Source organism: Oryzias latipes, chromosome 18, assembly GCF_053564925.1.
Source record: "Oryzias latipes strain Hd-rR chromosome 18, Olatipes_Hd-rR_3.1".
In the NCBI taxonomy this organism is placed as follows: Eukaryota; Metazoa; Chordata; class Actinopteri; order Beloniformes; family Adrianichthyidae; genus Oryzias; species Oryzias latipes.
In genome coordinates, this window is record NC_136254.1 from 6,773,903 (window position 1) to 6,789,548 (window position 15,646).

The 15,646-nt window shown below is 38.1% G+C and overlaps 1 long non-coding RNA gene across 1 annotated transcript; it reads left to right on the forward strand.

Moving 5' to 3' along the window:
* The first annotated feature begins 2,450 nt into the window (after positions 1 to 2,450).
* On the forward strand, positions 2,451 to 9,599 carry LOC144987074 (uncharacterized). The gene is made up of 6 exons (XR_013650937.1): positions 2,451 to 7,314; positions 7,811 to 8,183; positions 8,284 to 8,352; positions 8,430 to 8,524; positions 8,945 to 9,071; positions 9,200 to 9,599. It is a non-coding gene; the product is annotated as an uncharacterized LOC144987074 (long non-coding RNA).
* Positions 9,600 to 15,646: the final 6,047 nt, after the last annotated feature.

Consider the following 15,646-nt stretch of genomic DNA (forward strand, 5'->3'; position numbering starts at 1 on the left):
GAGAGTGAACTAAAAAAGGGAAGTGGCATAAGCCATCCGAGTCTGAGCATGTTTATTCAAGAGGGAGGTGTGTCCTGCACAAACTGATCCACGTCTGCTTTGTAAGAAATGATACTTTCTATAGCTTTGTCTGAACATCTACCCTAGTCCATGTCCTAAGCACTAAAATACACACTAAAACACGTCCTATTATTATTCTGAGAGCAGAGAAAGCTGTTATATCTGCTTACAATGGAGAAATCACCCCTCCTTTCTGCGAGTTCTCATCCGCCTGTCTGCAGGCTTGGGCACGCGCACTCTGATCTGTGAAGCTGCCCCCCTCCTTCTGCTCTGTCCTGCACTCTGAGGCTGCTTAACTTTCTATGAAATCCATAATCTTTAACCCATTTATCCAAATACTTGATGTCTGATCCTGACTTTCCACATACTCCCAAACTTTATGAAAAGCTTTCTGGACCTGAGCAATGTGCCGTCTTACTGTCGTTGTTAGATTTTGCGAATGAGTTCTCCATCTCACAGTTTGCGCATCCGGTAATAATGAAAAAAGCACATTTCTATGTCTTCTGCTGCAGGTACACATATATCTGTGTCACTTTGTTACCAGTACAGAGTTCCTCCTTTATTGCAGGAGTTGCGTTCTGAAAATAACTGATCGGTGAAATCCACAGAGTATGATTACAGACATTTATGGCTGTGAAACTCCTCACTGCATACTTTCTACACTTTTCTCAGACAAACATGAGCATTTACACCGTTTTCTCTCTTGTTTAAATTAACACTTTCTTTTACAGTACAGTACAGTACTTACAGTGTACTTAAGTGGTATTTTCATGGTACTTTCTATGGAATTTACTGGGTACTTTTTTGTGTCTAGTCCAGAGGTGGGCACTGAGGGCCGCATTCCTGCATGTTTTCCAGCATACCCTGCTCTGGCATGTTCTAATTGGCTGGACACACCTGAACCAGGTAATCAGCCATGAGTAGGGCAAGACTATCTGGAAATCATGCAGACACACCGGCCCTCGAGGCCTGGAATTGCCCACCCCTGGTCTAGTCTGTGCTTTCATGGTACTTGCTGTGTATTTATGTGGTACTATTTGGTTCATACCTATGTGGTACATACTGAGTATTTTTAATATTCTTACTGGGTATTTACATGTTGTGCAAAGGTGTCTTTTATGGTACTTACCACATGTATGAACAAGGTAAGTACAAATAAAGTACCTTGAATTTAAGTCTCCACTCGCATGTTTCATAATATTTACCACAGAAACTACCCCTTAAGTACACTGAAACTGGACTGGAAAAGAAAGTCAGCCCTATTTCCACTCTATTACATGGTACTTTCAGTAGTAAAGGCTAGGTATGTTCACGTATTACCTTCCCGTACAGTGTACATACAGACTTGGTCTTCTGACCTCACCAAATGAGACAATGTTAACTTGTTGGTAAAGGTCAAATAACTGCATTGTAAAAACATATTATGCCCTATTCTTGTAACATGAGGCAAATTTAAAGAGAAACAAGACAGCAGTGAACAATCTTTAATATGATACATGTATGCAGCATAAAAAGTGTCATCACAATGACATATGTTTTAAGTACAAAACAGTACATAGGAGCAGTGATGTGCAGTCAGGAGAGGCAGGTCATTATGGGAAAGAAAAGAGAAAATAAATTAAATTATTATATTTAATCAGTAATTTGTGCTTTTCAGTCATTGTCCATTTAAATGTACCATTTTTGGGTGTTTTTTCTCTTCAAAATCACTGAATTTCCGCATTTGCTGTTCAGATACTAAGAAGTGACGTGCGATGAGGCACCAGCCCACTGAGCCTCACCTTGGATTGCGCAATACCTATGCAGTCAGACGGTACTGCTGTCTCTCTGTATGTCGGTTCAATCACTTGAGCTGAGTTTACATAATTTAGCAGATGTATATGATGTACAGTGTTTGTTTTTATAAATAACTGTATGTGAGGGACGTGTTTCTTGTGCTGAGCGCTAAACGTCGGCGAAAAAGCCGCTGGGTGAGGCCAGCAGTTCTGGTGCTCATGTTGGGGGGCACCGGTGAGACCTGATATGACGCTAAAAAATAATAGAATAAGTGATAGCAAGCGCCAAGACATTTTCTTCAGAAGGAGCGGCGTATGGACTTTATTTACATGTAAAGGTAAGACGATAATAAGGTTTGTGCTTTTTTCCATGCTGCAGTTTGTATATGAAAAAAACATGTTGAAATGATATTTTAAACAAAACACGTTAACTGTTGTCAATCAATTGGTGAATAAGTTACTCAGTATGGTTCATATGTTTGTAAATCTGACTGCTGACGTCAGTGCCTCAACAGCCATTAACCTCACCGCACGTCACTGCAAAGAAGAATTCCAAAAAACACATTATTAGCCTGAGGGTCGTGCTTTTTGTCCATCAAAATTCCTTCAGCAGAGTTTGGTAACGGTGCAGGACTTCTTCAGTGCTTGTAACTGCAAGAAAATTCACAATAAAAGCTCAAATGAACATAAAAAGCATAACGACTTTGATGAAGTACAAAATATATTTTACTTCTTTAATCATTTCTGTAATGAGTTTGATAAATCTCTGTGAATTCCTTATTGCTTTGACTGCAATGCTTGAAATTAATCCAATTAAACCCTCCAGTTGCACTCACCCCTGTCATCACCAAGTCTTGAATGGCTGCTCCAAGGACACATCAAAGACTCCCTTCCTCCAACCTTCGACTCCCACCAGTTTGCTTACAAAGCAAACAGATCAACGGAGGATGCCATATCTATCACCCTCCACACTGCGCTGAGCCACCTGGAACACAGAGACACCTACGCCAGGGTGCTCTTTGTGGACTATAGCTCCGCCTTTAATATGATCGTTTTTGACATTCTGGTCAGCAAACTGTCTGACCTAGGACTCCACCCACTCACCTGCTCCTGGATCAAAGACTTCCTTGCAAATAGACCCCAGACAGTCAAACTTGGCCCCCACCTCTCCTCCACCTTGATGCTGAGCACAGGCTCCCCACAGGGATGTGTGCTGAGTCCTCTGCTGTAAACACTCTACACAGCAGACTGCAGACCAGCTCACACCAGCAACAACATGGTGAAGTTTGCAGACGAGTACTGTGGTGGTGCTGATCTCTAGGGTGATGAGATGGCCTACAGAGATGAAGTCCTGAAACTGTCCAGGTGGTGTCAGGCTAATAACCTCATCCTGAACACCACCAAGACCAAGGAGATCATCCTGGACTTCAGGAAGAACGGAGCAGATCCATCCCCACTCTACATCAATGGGAACTGTGTGGAGAGGGTCCACAGCTTCACCCTCCTGGGCACCACCATCTCTGCTGACCTCACATGAGCCATCAACACCATGGCTGTCATCAGGAAGGCTCAGCAGCGCCTGCACTTCCTGAGCTAAATCACTGACTACTACACATGTGTGCAATAACTGACTTCTGTGCAATAACCGGGCCTCTGTGCAGTAACACACAACATTACATGCTGCGCTTATAGCAACTTAACCCATTTCATTCTATTTTGTCGATACATATTTAATATTTAACTGTTTCTGTACATATTTTACATTTTTTTGTTAGAGATGTGAGTACAGTATTTCCATTTTGTTTTATTTTATTTATTTTATTTATCTTCATCACTCCAAGGCTGCTGCAATTTCATTGTATCACCATGTACAATGACAATAAAGAATTCTGATTTATAAATTTTCATTTTATCACAAACAGATACATGTACAAAAGACACACTAGACTTACCAATTACATTTTTATTCTAAAACTCAAGAACCATTTGACTTAATGGTTAATTTGTGATAGTTTAACATTGCATTTTTTTATGAAAATGATGCTTTATGCAAAAAACTGCCTTTCTACTCAGGAGACATCCAACTCAGATGATGGCTTCATAAAAATAAGTGTGCCAAGGGGGAAGTCATACTTCATCGAAAGAAAAGACTGGGTCATCTTGACAAAGAAAAGAAGAAAAATTTGGTTCAAAGGACTGCAGTGGACCACTATTATTTCACAAGGGATGAGGACCATCTACCCATATTGTTCTATTGCTTTTAAAAGGCACCATTTAAAAGCTTTAGATTCAACAAGATCAGGCCCCGAATTCTGGTGTCTGGTTTACTGCCGTTTTGATGACTGCCTAGTTACTGTCACTGTCTCAGTACATAGTGAGATCGACCTAAAAGCCGAGGTATCCTTTCAAGGTGGCGAGTGCATTCACAATTGTACAAGGCTTAAGAGGAGACCAGTGCGAGCCAATCAAAGAAGCTCACTTGGACAACAACCTCAAAGTACATTACCTCGAGCGATGTACCTTGAAAACCTACAACAAATAGATCAAGATGTCATGGAATCTGGCTGCATGGATAAGGCTCCAAACCCACAAGTGCTAAGAAACATCTCATGGGAAGTGAGAAAGCAAAATCGACAACACAGCAATGAGCTTTTAAGCTTAAAAATAATGCTGGACAGAGATGCAAAGGCACCTGACTCAGTTCTCCAGAAGGTGATGTTGCATCCTAAAGGTGTCCTCCTGTGGTCACAAAGAAGCATTGAAATCTTCCAGGAGCGATGCACTGAAGACATTGTCTATCTGGATGCGACAGGAAGCATTGTTAAAAAGAACAAGGGGTCACCACCTTTTTATGTATACGAACTTGTTGTCAGGAATCCAAAAAAGAGCAAATCTCCTCTACCTGTTGCCACCTACCTGACTTGTGACCACACCACTGCCTCAGTCACATATGTCCTTGAGGCGTTTCAGACAGATATTGCTAGGTATTTTGGGCAGAAACGAATGAAAACGCCCATCTTTCTCTTATGTGATGGCTCCATGGTGCTCATGCAAGCAATTTGCCTATGCTTTGCAAAAACCAACCTGCATGACACCATCAACCATTACAATAACATTGCCACTGGAAACGGAACTAAAATAGACTTACAGATGCCCCTTCTGCATCGATGCCTGAGTCATGTTATGAAAAATGCCAGACAGATGTGCAGAAAGTAGTAAGTATTGTTTTTTTTGGTCATTGATGAAAAGTGGTTATTGAATTATGTGAGTGTAACCTAATTAAAAAATACTTTTGGCATATCATGTTACAATTTACAAGTAGTATCAGGAGAGACTGGAACTTTTCTATCTATGCACCGAAGAGACCTTACAGTAAATTATACAGATAATTTTTTAAATCATAATTATGTATATAAATTAATTTTTTTACAACTACTACTATTAATAAAATATGTCATGTAACATGGCAAATTGTAAACTCATAAAATGACTCGGTTCTGTTAGAACAATAAATTTAGTTTTTGAACTAGCAGCTCATTTTTATGGCAAACATGTAATGCTACAGTCACATTTATTCATGTATCACAGTTAATAAAGCTGTACAAATAGAGAAATGCACTACATCTGAACATCTTGAGTTAGAAATACATGAGTTTTAAAGAAAATAAACATTTTAATTATATATTGTCTTTTTGTAGTGCTCCGAACAACTACCATCTGGCCATGTATGTCTTTGGTCTTTTCACTACTGCAAGGTCCTTGGAAGAGTTGGATGACATGGTGCAAAGTGCAACGCTTGTGTTTTCCAGCCCATGCAGTGGGCAAAATGTTGAAAAACATTACACCAACCCACAGTTTTGGCTTAAAAAAAAAAGGACTGGACAAGGATGAGACCACAGAAACTCAAGCGAAAGCTGATGACTTTGAGGTAAATGTGTCTGTGTTGTCTCTGTCGGTTGATTGGAATATATGTTTTCCATTATTAATATTGTTTTGTCCATTTTTTGAAATAAGGAGATCAAGGGAAAAAACAAGTTTGGAAGGAGATATGGGGAGGTGGTGAGTTGCGCCCCACTGGATGAGGAGGGGGATGACAACGCTTACTATTGCAAAGGCTTCATCAATTACATGACCAAATATCATTTTCCATTTGCTGGCCTGTGGAGTGGGATAATGCTTGGTTAGTTGAATTTTTAATAATTTTAATATTTAGATATTGCATTTTTAAAAAAATTGAATTAAAATCTTTTCCATGCATTGTAATTTTTGGTAAATAAAGGGGACCTTGGGCGACATGGTTCTGGAAAACCATATGAGGATTTTTCAAAGAAATACACCTCTCTCAGAAAACTGAAGAGACAGGTATTAACATTAATTGATTTTTGTTTTACATATTTTTGAATTTTCTTTTTGTAGAATATATTGTTTATATATTTTATTTGATATCCCTTTTTTGAATTCTTTAGAACATAACAAAAGACAACAAAACCAAGGGAATCATGGAAAAGAGCCAGTGGGACCTGAAACATGTTCGTTTCAGATCTACCAGGCTTAGTAGGCTTGATGACTTTGTGGTACAATACCAAAAGGCCCACAGTGCTCTGCTGAAGGAATATGAAGACTCCAAAAGAGATATTCAACGAAAGGTTTTGGCATAAATTTTTTTATTTTCTAGAAAAGTTATATTGCAACATTAGTCACAGATTTATTTTTTCATTGGTGGACTCTCAATTTAAAATTTTGAACATAAAAATACGTGCATGGCATTGATAATACATAAAAAAATCCAGTGCAAGTCAACTTTTTAAAATATTTTAAAATACAAATTTATTAACAATGTGACAAACAACGTAACTTCATTTAACGAGACATGTACTTTGATTATATTAAAGTTAATATAATTTATAATATTTTCTGTTTAAAACAGTATTTATTCTCATTTAAGTGCAATGCTTACATTTATTAGATTTGCAAAAAAGAGACTGAATCTCTACATTAGAATTTCCCAGAAGGCAGAGTGACCCTAGAAAGATGGAAGGAACGGAAGCAGGAGAAGAAAGGGAGATATGTTTCTGCTATGAAGAAGGTTTTTCCTTTCAAGACATCTGCCAAAAGGGTACTTTTTTGTAAATAATTTTACATTGTATTGTTTGTCCATCTTTCGATTTTACATCTAACCATCCATCACCATGAAAAATCATAGTGTCTGTCTGTGTGGTTTGTAATTAATAAAACAATTTTAGGTGGAAGAATGTCTTAGAGAAAATAATGTATTTTACTTAATAGACTAACAACTAAATAGACTGATTCTTCATTGGCTGACAAAGTCAGTAAGAAAACAACCATAAACCCATCGGAGAAGCGAAGGGTCTCACCAAAGGACCAGTTGATGGAGTACAGTGCTGTGGGATCAAATGAACCATTGAAGACACCAAGAAAGGGTACTTCAGAAGGCAGCTTATCAAGTTCAGATGAACAGGTATGGCTGTAGTGCAGAATGCTTTATATTATTTATGTCTCTACTGTCATTGTAATCAGGATTCATTTTTTCAAATTACACATAGAGCTATTTTTAAAAGAATTGTACAACTGTTATCAGGTGCAGCTCAGGCGGACACAATGGTGGAGTCAGGGAGTGGCAGAATCAGAGTCTTTAATATAAGTTCAGGACGCCATCCAAAAGAGGAATGAATCAGGAACAAAAAGCTCTAAGAACTCTGGAGAGATTAAGGCTGGATTGCTCACAGTGAAAGAAAGACAATCTGGCACTGGCTTGAGAAAAAGCACTGCTTATATAGGGAAGACAATGAGGAACAGGTGGAGCACATTAGGGAGAAAGCAGATCACACAGCAGGAACTGGAAATGAAGACAGAAAAGACAGGACTACAAAATAAAACAGGAAGTGACAGCCAGAGGGCTAACTAGTCCCGACAACTCTATTTTTTGTGACCTTATGATTTATTTGCATGCCTAGGATCTTCACCAGCAGCTGATGTCAATGTGGAGCAAAAAAAACACAGAAGTTGTGGTTTCTGTTGCCTTGCCAAACCAAAGGCCACTCCATTATTATTCACCACAGTGAGCTGCAAAGCTTAAAACCGCATCAATGGCTGATAGGAGAGGTAAGACCTAATATGTTCACAAATATTTCAAAGTGTAATCTTTTCTGTGTTTTAATTAAGAATTTATAATTAAAAACTGTTTCTATGTAGGTAATTGAAGGAGTCTTTCACCTTTTGGCCAATCAGCTAAAACTGGGAAACAGGCTTTACATCCTGAATCACTACACTGCCGGAGTAATACTTTTTGGTGAAAGGTCACATCTTGCTCGAGAGTGTCTACGCAAGGTAGATAAATTTTTTAAATGTTATTTTTGTACTATTATATGTTTGTACTGTAATATGTTTGTACTTTGTCTTCAAACACCATGTATTTATTCTTTAACAGCTGAACCTAGACAACTATGAAGGTGTTGTGTCTTTTGTAAATGTTGGCGGTGTTCACTGGAAATTTCTGGTTAGTAAATAAAATACTTCTAATTAAAAATTTGATATTATGCATGAATAATCTATAGTTTACTTCTCATTTGGTAGTACATAAATGCGGTCAACAACACAGTGTTCCTGGTGGATCCTGCAGCAAGTTCCTCAGAAGAATCAGACTCAAAATTGGCTGCCAAGAGATGGAGGTAAGCAATTTATTTTTATGTTTTTTGATCATATATTTGTAAGCAAGTGTTTCTTACGTTACATTTAGAATAAGATTCCAACTCTGAGACACAAAATTACATTAAAAAAAAATTTAGTTCCATGGCTAACATTTTTTGTGTGTTTTAGTGTGGGTATGTAACATGCTTGTGAAAGATGTTGCTTTATTTTATAGCTTCAGGTTGCGAGAAACACAAAGCTGCGATGGTTTAATTCAGACTGTTGGCATGCCGATATAAATTGTAATTGCTGTGATATGAAATTTTTAATTGAGTTATTTTCATCCATGTAATGTATGTTGAAAACCTATCAAGCAAACATTGCATGCAATTTTATAATGTACCGTTTCTTAAAAGAATTGTAAAAAAAAATACTGTTCGTAATACCAATTGTAAGCGCAGAGAGTACCTCCAAATTCGAATAACTTGTTTAGGAAAAACAGAATGGGTAGATGTCAAATGGCAATGGGGAGTGATGGAACATCGAGTCCAGCAGGATGGAAATAGCCGTGGAGTTATTGTGATCATGGTAAGCTATTTTGAATTTACCTCTGTACACAATGTATTTGACAGTCCTAAAGTATGCTTGAGTAATTTTTTTGTGTTATCTGTCTGTCTATCTAATTACCGGTATATTTTGCTTAAAAGTCTTTTAAGATGGCAAGAGAAATTATGACATCTTTTCCTGAGATTCCTCACATGACATTTGGAACATCGAAAAAGGCAATGGCAGAAGAGAGGAAGACCATGGCTCTCCAGATACTGAAGGCATCAGGTCTGTATTGCACAGGAATTGCCCTTTTGCCCTTGTTTATAGTGCTTTATACAGTGGTGGAAAAAGTTGTTGGTACCCCTCAGTTAAAGAAAGAAAGTCCACAATGCTCACTGAAATGACTTGAAACTTTCTAAAGTAACAATAAAATAAAATGTATTGAAAATTAAATAATCAAAATCAGCCATTACTTTTGAGTTGTTGATAAACAAAATTATTTAAAAAAAAAAACCCATTGAAATAGGGCTGAACAAAAATGATGGTACCTCCATTTAAGACTGAGAACAAATTGTCCGGGGGGTCATGATGAACTCAGTTATGTCCTTTAATTGACATCACAGCTGTTTTCAAACCCAGCATCAGTCAGTCTGCTTATTTAAAGGGAGACAAGTAGTCATGTTGCTGTTTGGTGAAAACCTTTTAACTACTGTGCAGATGTGCACTTTACATCACAAGTGACTGCTTGGTCGCTCTTCTGTAGTCAACAGTTTTCTATCGGCGATGACACAGAGAATAATTGAATTTGTGTTGGTGCAGATATTTTAAAAAATCACTTACATATAGAATAGTTATTAATTTATAAATAATTATGATAAGACAGCTGACAGCATTTATGTTTAGTTGTGGACCTTTAACATGTTGTACTGTATTATAATTCCGTTACTTTCAGCATCCTCCACAGATGTATTAGATAACACTGGGAAGAACCTTGTGTGCATTGAGTAATTTTCTCATTCTTTGCATATACTTATTTTTTTTATATAAAGTCCCTTTCGAAAGTATTCAACCCCCTTGAACTTCTCAACCTTTAGCCACGTTTCAGGCTGCAAACACAAAGATATAAAACTGTAATTTTTTTTAAAAGAATCTGCCAGGAGCCGTGTGGACACAATATGCAGGACGCAGAAAGCTCAGAATCTAAGGGTTCCTTTTATTAAGGAACTAAACAGGAAATGTTAAAAAAAAAAGACTATCTATCCCACAATGGGGAAATTTCTTCTCCACATTTGACCCATCCCCTGGGGGAGAGGTGAGCTACAGACGAGTTGCGCTCGTGTACTGTTTGGTGGTTCTATACTGCCAGATGCCACAAATACTGCCAGATGCTCGTAGCTCAGAAAACACACAAAACAATCCAGCAACAAGTGTGAGGAAGACGCAGATTATAAAACAGAAGGGATTAATCAACAACAAACAGGTGCACACAACAGGGAGAACAGGTGATGACACTGATGGAGAATTACACTAGGGGGAAATCGAGACACCTGAAATGAGAGGAAGACAGGAAGCAACAAATAAAACAAAATAAAAGCAGAAAACCCAATCATGGCCCCAAAACATTACAGAATCAACAAATGGGACACAGGCATGAAGCGGGACAAAATGTCTTAGATATTTTTGAAAAAATGTAACAAATAATAAACTAAAATATTGGGTGTGCAAAATGATTTGGAGCCCTCAAGTTAATACTTTGTAACGTAACTTTTTGCTGTTATTACAGCTGAAAGTCTCTTGTGGTATCTCTCTATCAGTTTTTCACATCTACAGACTTAAATTTGTGCCCTTCCCTCCTTGCAAAACAGCTAGAGCTGGTCCTGTATTTGCTCTATCTCACAGAGCAGGAGCATTTATACGAAGACTTGAAGACATCCAGGTGGATTTTTTTTATCATCATTAGTCGTTCAGGTCAACATTGGATCATTCAGAGATCCTCACAGAACATCTGAGGAGATTTTGTTGCGCTGAAGGTAAAGTATCGAATTACATAAATGCCAAAAATTGAAAGGGCGTAAAGACAACTAAGCGGGCGTATTTAGAAACTGCGTGAGTGAACCCTAAAACTGTGATGGCGCAATTCTAACCAAGCGACCCCGTATTTTACAACTGAACGGCTGAAATCCTAACTGAGCAGTGATCCTGCTCGGTCAATTCTCCTTTGCGCCCTCACCTGGATTTACGCTCAGTGTTAAGGTGGCGTTTTTGTCACTTGGGGGCGGTATTCAGGGGTGTGTTTGTCACTTAGGGGCAGGAACCTTTCTGGTTGATCTGATTGGCTGAAATTTGCATGCCAAGCAGCGGGGCGGAACTTTAATTTTGGGGCTTTAATAGAAAAGGAACGGCGGCTGTAACGTGGATTAAAAGCATTAAAACGGTTAAAAAAATGCAGTTAATTTCACATGAGAAAACTTACGGCACAAAAAACCCGCTGCACTTTCTTACCTTAGTTTTGGGTCGTTGGTTAATGTTTTAATCCGCGTTACATCCGCGCTTTTTTTTTCTATGATGCCTCCAACAGGGGGGGGGGGCAAGTTTGACACAAAGAGCGACATTTCTAACTGTGATAGTCAAAGAGCCACACCACACACTGACCTGCCAGACAGGCACACAATTTAAGCCATATTATTTCTCATAATCCTCTCCTCTCCTACAAAAAAACAGCACTGGATTAAACGGCGCCGTTTCAGTTTAGTGTTTTTTCTGTATTTAACGTTAACACACATACCGGTGAAACGTGCACGCTGGTGTGTGTTTAAAAAGGCAGCGAGCGCAAAACTGAGTTGGTTGTGATTTATTTTTTCAGTCATCAATCAGCATTTATAATCCATCAAAGTCCTCATCTTCTGTATCTGGAACAGCTGGACTACATTTCTATCAAACACGCCGGCTTCCCTTTCCTCATCATCAGAGTCCGTCTCTTTGCTATGCGGCTCCAAAGAACAGTGACAGCAGACGCCTCAGGCCAAGTTTAAGTCCTGCAGTCCCAAAGTGTGGCGTAACTCGCCGGCGCTGTGTCCCGGTAAGGGGGGAGGATGGACAGCTTTTCACGGTCATCTTTTGGAAGTAGCAGCGCTGAGCCTCGAGTCGATCTTCCGACACAGGCCTTTCCTTTACCGCGGAAACACAGCAGCTGCTGCGTCTACTTGTCCGAGTTGGTTTTCCAGCGTCCTCACTTCCGAACCATGGATTCATTATTTTAAATTCTCTGGCAGCTGTTCGATAAGTTAGAAAGATCTCCACAGATTCAGACTTCCTGCTTCAATAACTCTTCTGATCAACGTTCAAATATGTCAGCAAGTATCTAAATCCTTTCGTATTAACACAGAGAGTGAACCACAAATGCATTTCTGAAGAAAAAATATCGTTTTTTTGCCTTTTAATCAGAATTGTTCGCTTTAAGCTGTGAATGCAGACATGCAGCAGCCGGCTGTCAAGGGACCGTCAACAAAGTGCAACCTCTGTGAACTGTGAAACACCACTGTGTAAAAATCAATAATCTTACAAAAAAAAAAACCCATAAAATTATTATAAAGCATATTCTTGTTACAATACATATTTTGTAGGAAATTCCATCTTGATTTTATCTTGTTGCATATACTTTTACAAATTGTAATAGATATGAATCATGACTAATGTTATCAGTAACTTGACATGACCTTATTGTCATACTAAAATAAAGAATGTCAATAGTTCACTATGTTTATTTATAGGAATTTTTCATATTTACAAATGGATCAGATTTGGTCATAAATCCTGAATAGCTCTGAAGGTGCCAGAATTTTCTTTGGCATAATCTTTATTTTAGTAGGAAAATAAGGTCATGATTAGTCAGTACAGGAGGTTTTGTGTCAGTAACTACAGCATCTTCAAAGCTATTGAGCATTTTTGACCAAATCTGATCAATATTTAAATATGAAAAATTCCTAACAATAAACAACGTGAATTATGACATAATCTTTATTGCAGTAGGACAATAAGGTCATGATTAGTCAGTACAGGAGGTTTGGTGACAGAAGCTTTAGTATCTTCAGAGCTATTGAGCATTTATTTTATGATTCATGTCTCTATTACATTTTTAAAACTATAAGCAATAAAATGGAGGTTGACTTTCTAACAAAATTTAGTATAATAAATAATAATGTAGCATGACTATGCTGACGAGTCTTGATTACCAGTTCATATAAATATAGACATTTGTTCGCTTTTTAAAAGTTCACTGATTTTTACAGAATGGTGTTTCACAGAGGTGGCACTTTGTTGACGGTCCCTTGGCAGCCGGCTCGCTGCATGTGTGCATTTACACCTTGAGACGAACAATTCTGATTAAAAGGGGGAAAGAAACAATCTTTTTTCTTCAGAAATGCATTTGCGGTTCACTCTGTGTTAATACAAAATGATTGAGATACTTGCTGACACATTTGAAAGGTTATCAGAGGAGTTATTGAAGCAGGAAGTCCGAATCTGTGAAGATCTAATTTAACCGAACTGCTGCTGCTCTATTCCTGTGTTCTTCCGCGTAGCTGATAGCTTGCAGTTTAAACTGTGCCTCCTAATCGTGTCTCTTTGCATTTCCAGGGTTTCCAAAGTGAAGTTGTTCTGCATTATTCACATATCTGCTCCTTTGTACTATTGGGGGGTGTCTTCTTTCACGTCCTCTCCTCTCTCCGTACCGTCATCATGTTGTTCTCTCCTAGATCCTCTTTACTGAAGTCACACAATAACACATTGGGGCCGCTCTGTACATTTTGGAGAAAATTGAAGACTTTCACCTTATGGTTGTGAAAGTACTGAATATAGAAAGTATGATAAAAGGCGGAGAGCGACATGCAGCTCAAGAGCCGCCTGTTAACCCCCCCCCCCCCCCCCCCCCCGCACTGAAAAATGAAGGTCCCGCCCCTCTGTCTCGCCGATAGGCCATGCAAATTTCAGCCAATCAGATCAACCAGAAAGGTTCCTGCCCCAAAAGTGACAAAAACGCCCCCTTAACACTGAGCGTAAATCCACATGAGCGCGCAAAAAGGAATTGACCGCGCAAGATCACTGCTCAGTTAGAATTGCGCCTGCGCGGTTTTAAGGTTCACTCACTCAGTTCCTAAATACGCCCGCTTAGTTGTCTTTACGCCCTTTCAGTTTATGGCAGATTTGTAATTCCATAGTAAAGGGACTGAATCATTTAGGACGCCCAATATTTCAGATGTTTATTTGTTAAACAAGTCTGTAATATCCAATAAATTTCTATCCACTTCATGCTTGTGTCAAACAAGCTACAAAATGAATAAAAAAATAAAAGTTTTATGTCTTCCAGTTTTCAGCCAGAAAAGTTGAAAAAAGGTTGAAAAGTTCAAGGGGCCGAATACTTTTGCAAGGCAATGAAAGCATTATTATATCAATGCACTAATGAAATTTCTGTCAAGGTAGCTGGAATAACTGTATTAACACATAGAATTTAGCCCTCTCTATACCCATAAGATCAGCATTTTCCAGCAGAAATGGATGAGTAGTTAAAATATAGACAAATGCAATAGAAGAATCTCTTTTTATATTATACATTAAAAAAATGTTAATTTACAATACATACCTACATCAGTCCTTTAAACTAATAAGACATCTGTTTTCAAGGTATATGTATTAACTGCGAATCATTTTTTTCTTAAATATCAGTCTTTGATTCCAGCACCAACTGTGCTTTTTGCTCATTGGCAAAACCTATTGGACCAGGTCCTGAAATTACCAATTGGGTGAGTATATATGCATATTAAGATATTCTAATGTGAACGTGGGGTTTTTGTTTTTGTTCTACATATATCACAAGCTGAATTTAAAAATTAGTGTTCTTGATGAACGTGGATTCATAAGGTATTGTTACTAGTGTTAATTTAATTTTTTTCTAAGCAGGAAAAATTATCATAAAGTGGAAAAAAGAATTTGGAAAACAAAAAAAAATGTACTAACAATGTATTTTAACAAAAAACATATTGTAGAGGTGGAATATACGACGGAGTATTAGGGCCACCAAAAAAACAAAAATTAGAGCCACCAAAAAAAAAAAAAAAGTAAAATTACGAGATTTTATCTCGTAAATTTAGGAGATAAAAACTCGTAAATTTACGACTTTTTATCTCATAAATTTACGACTTAAAATCTCATAAATTTACGAGAAAAAAGTCGTAGATTAAGGAAAAAACACTGAAGTTGTCCGTTTATCGGAACCTAGCTTGAAGATGAAGTATGTGGAGCCTTTTGTGAAGCTTCATTTCCGGATTATTATAGGTTTAAAACAAAGAGATTCTGAACCTTTTGGCGACTCAAAATCAGATTATTTTCCGTGTAGCAGTCTTTCCAGGGTTCAGTGTCAGTAAAGCGGAGTTTAATATGTAAAATAAGGAGCTCAGAGACACGTTTGGGTGTAGACAATCACTGCAGCCTTTATTCTCCTTTTCATTCACATTTTCTGAAGTTCATTTGTCTCATTACGTCATGAACCTGTCATCCCAACACCAATGCGGAAGTAAACAGTGTTACAAACGCCCCCTCCTGTCCATGTCCCGTTTCAG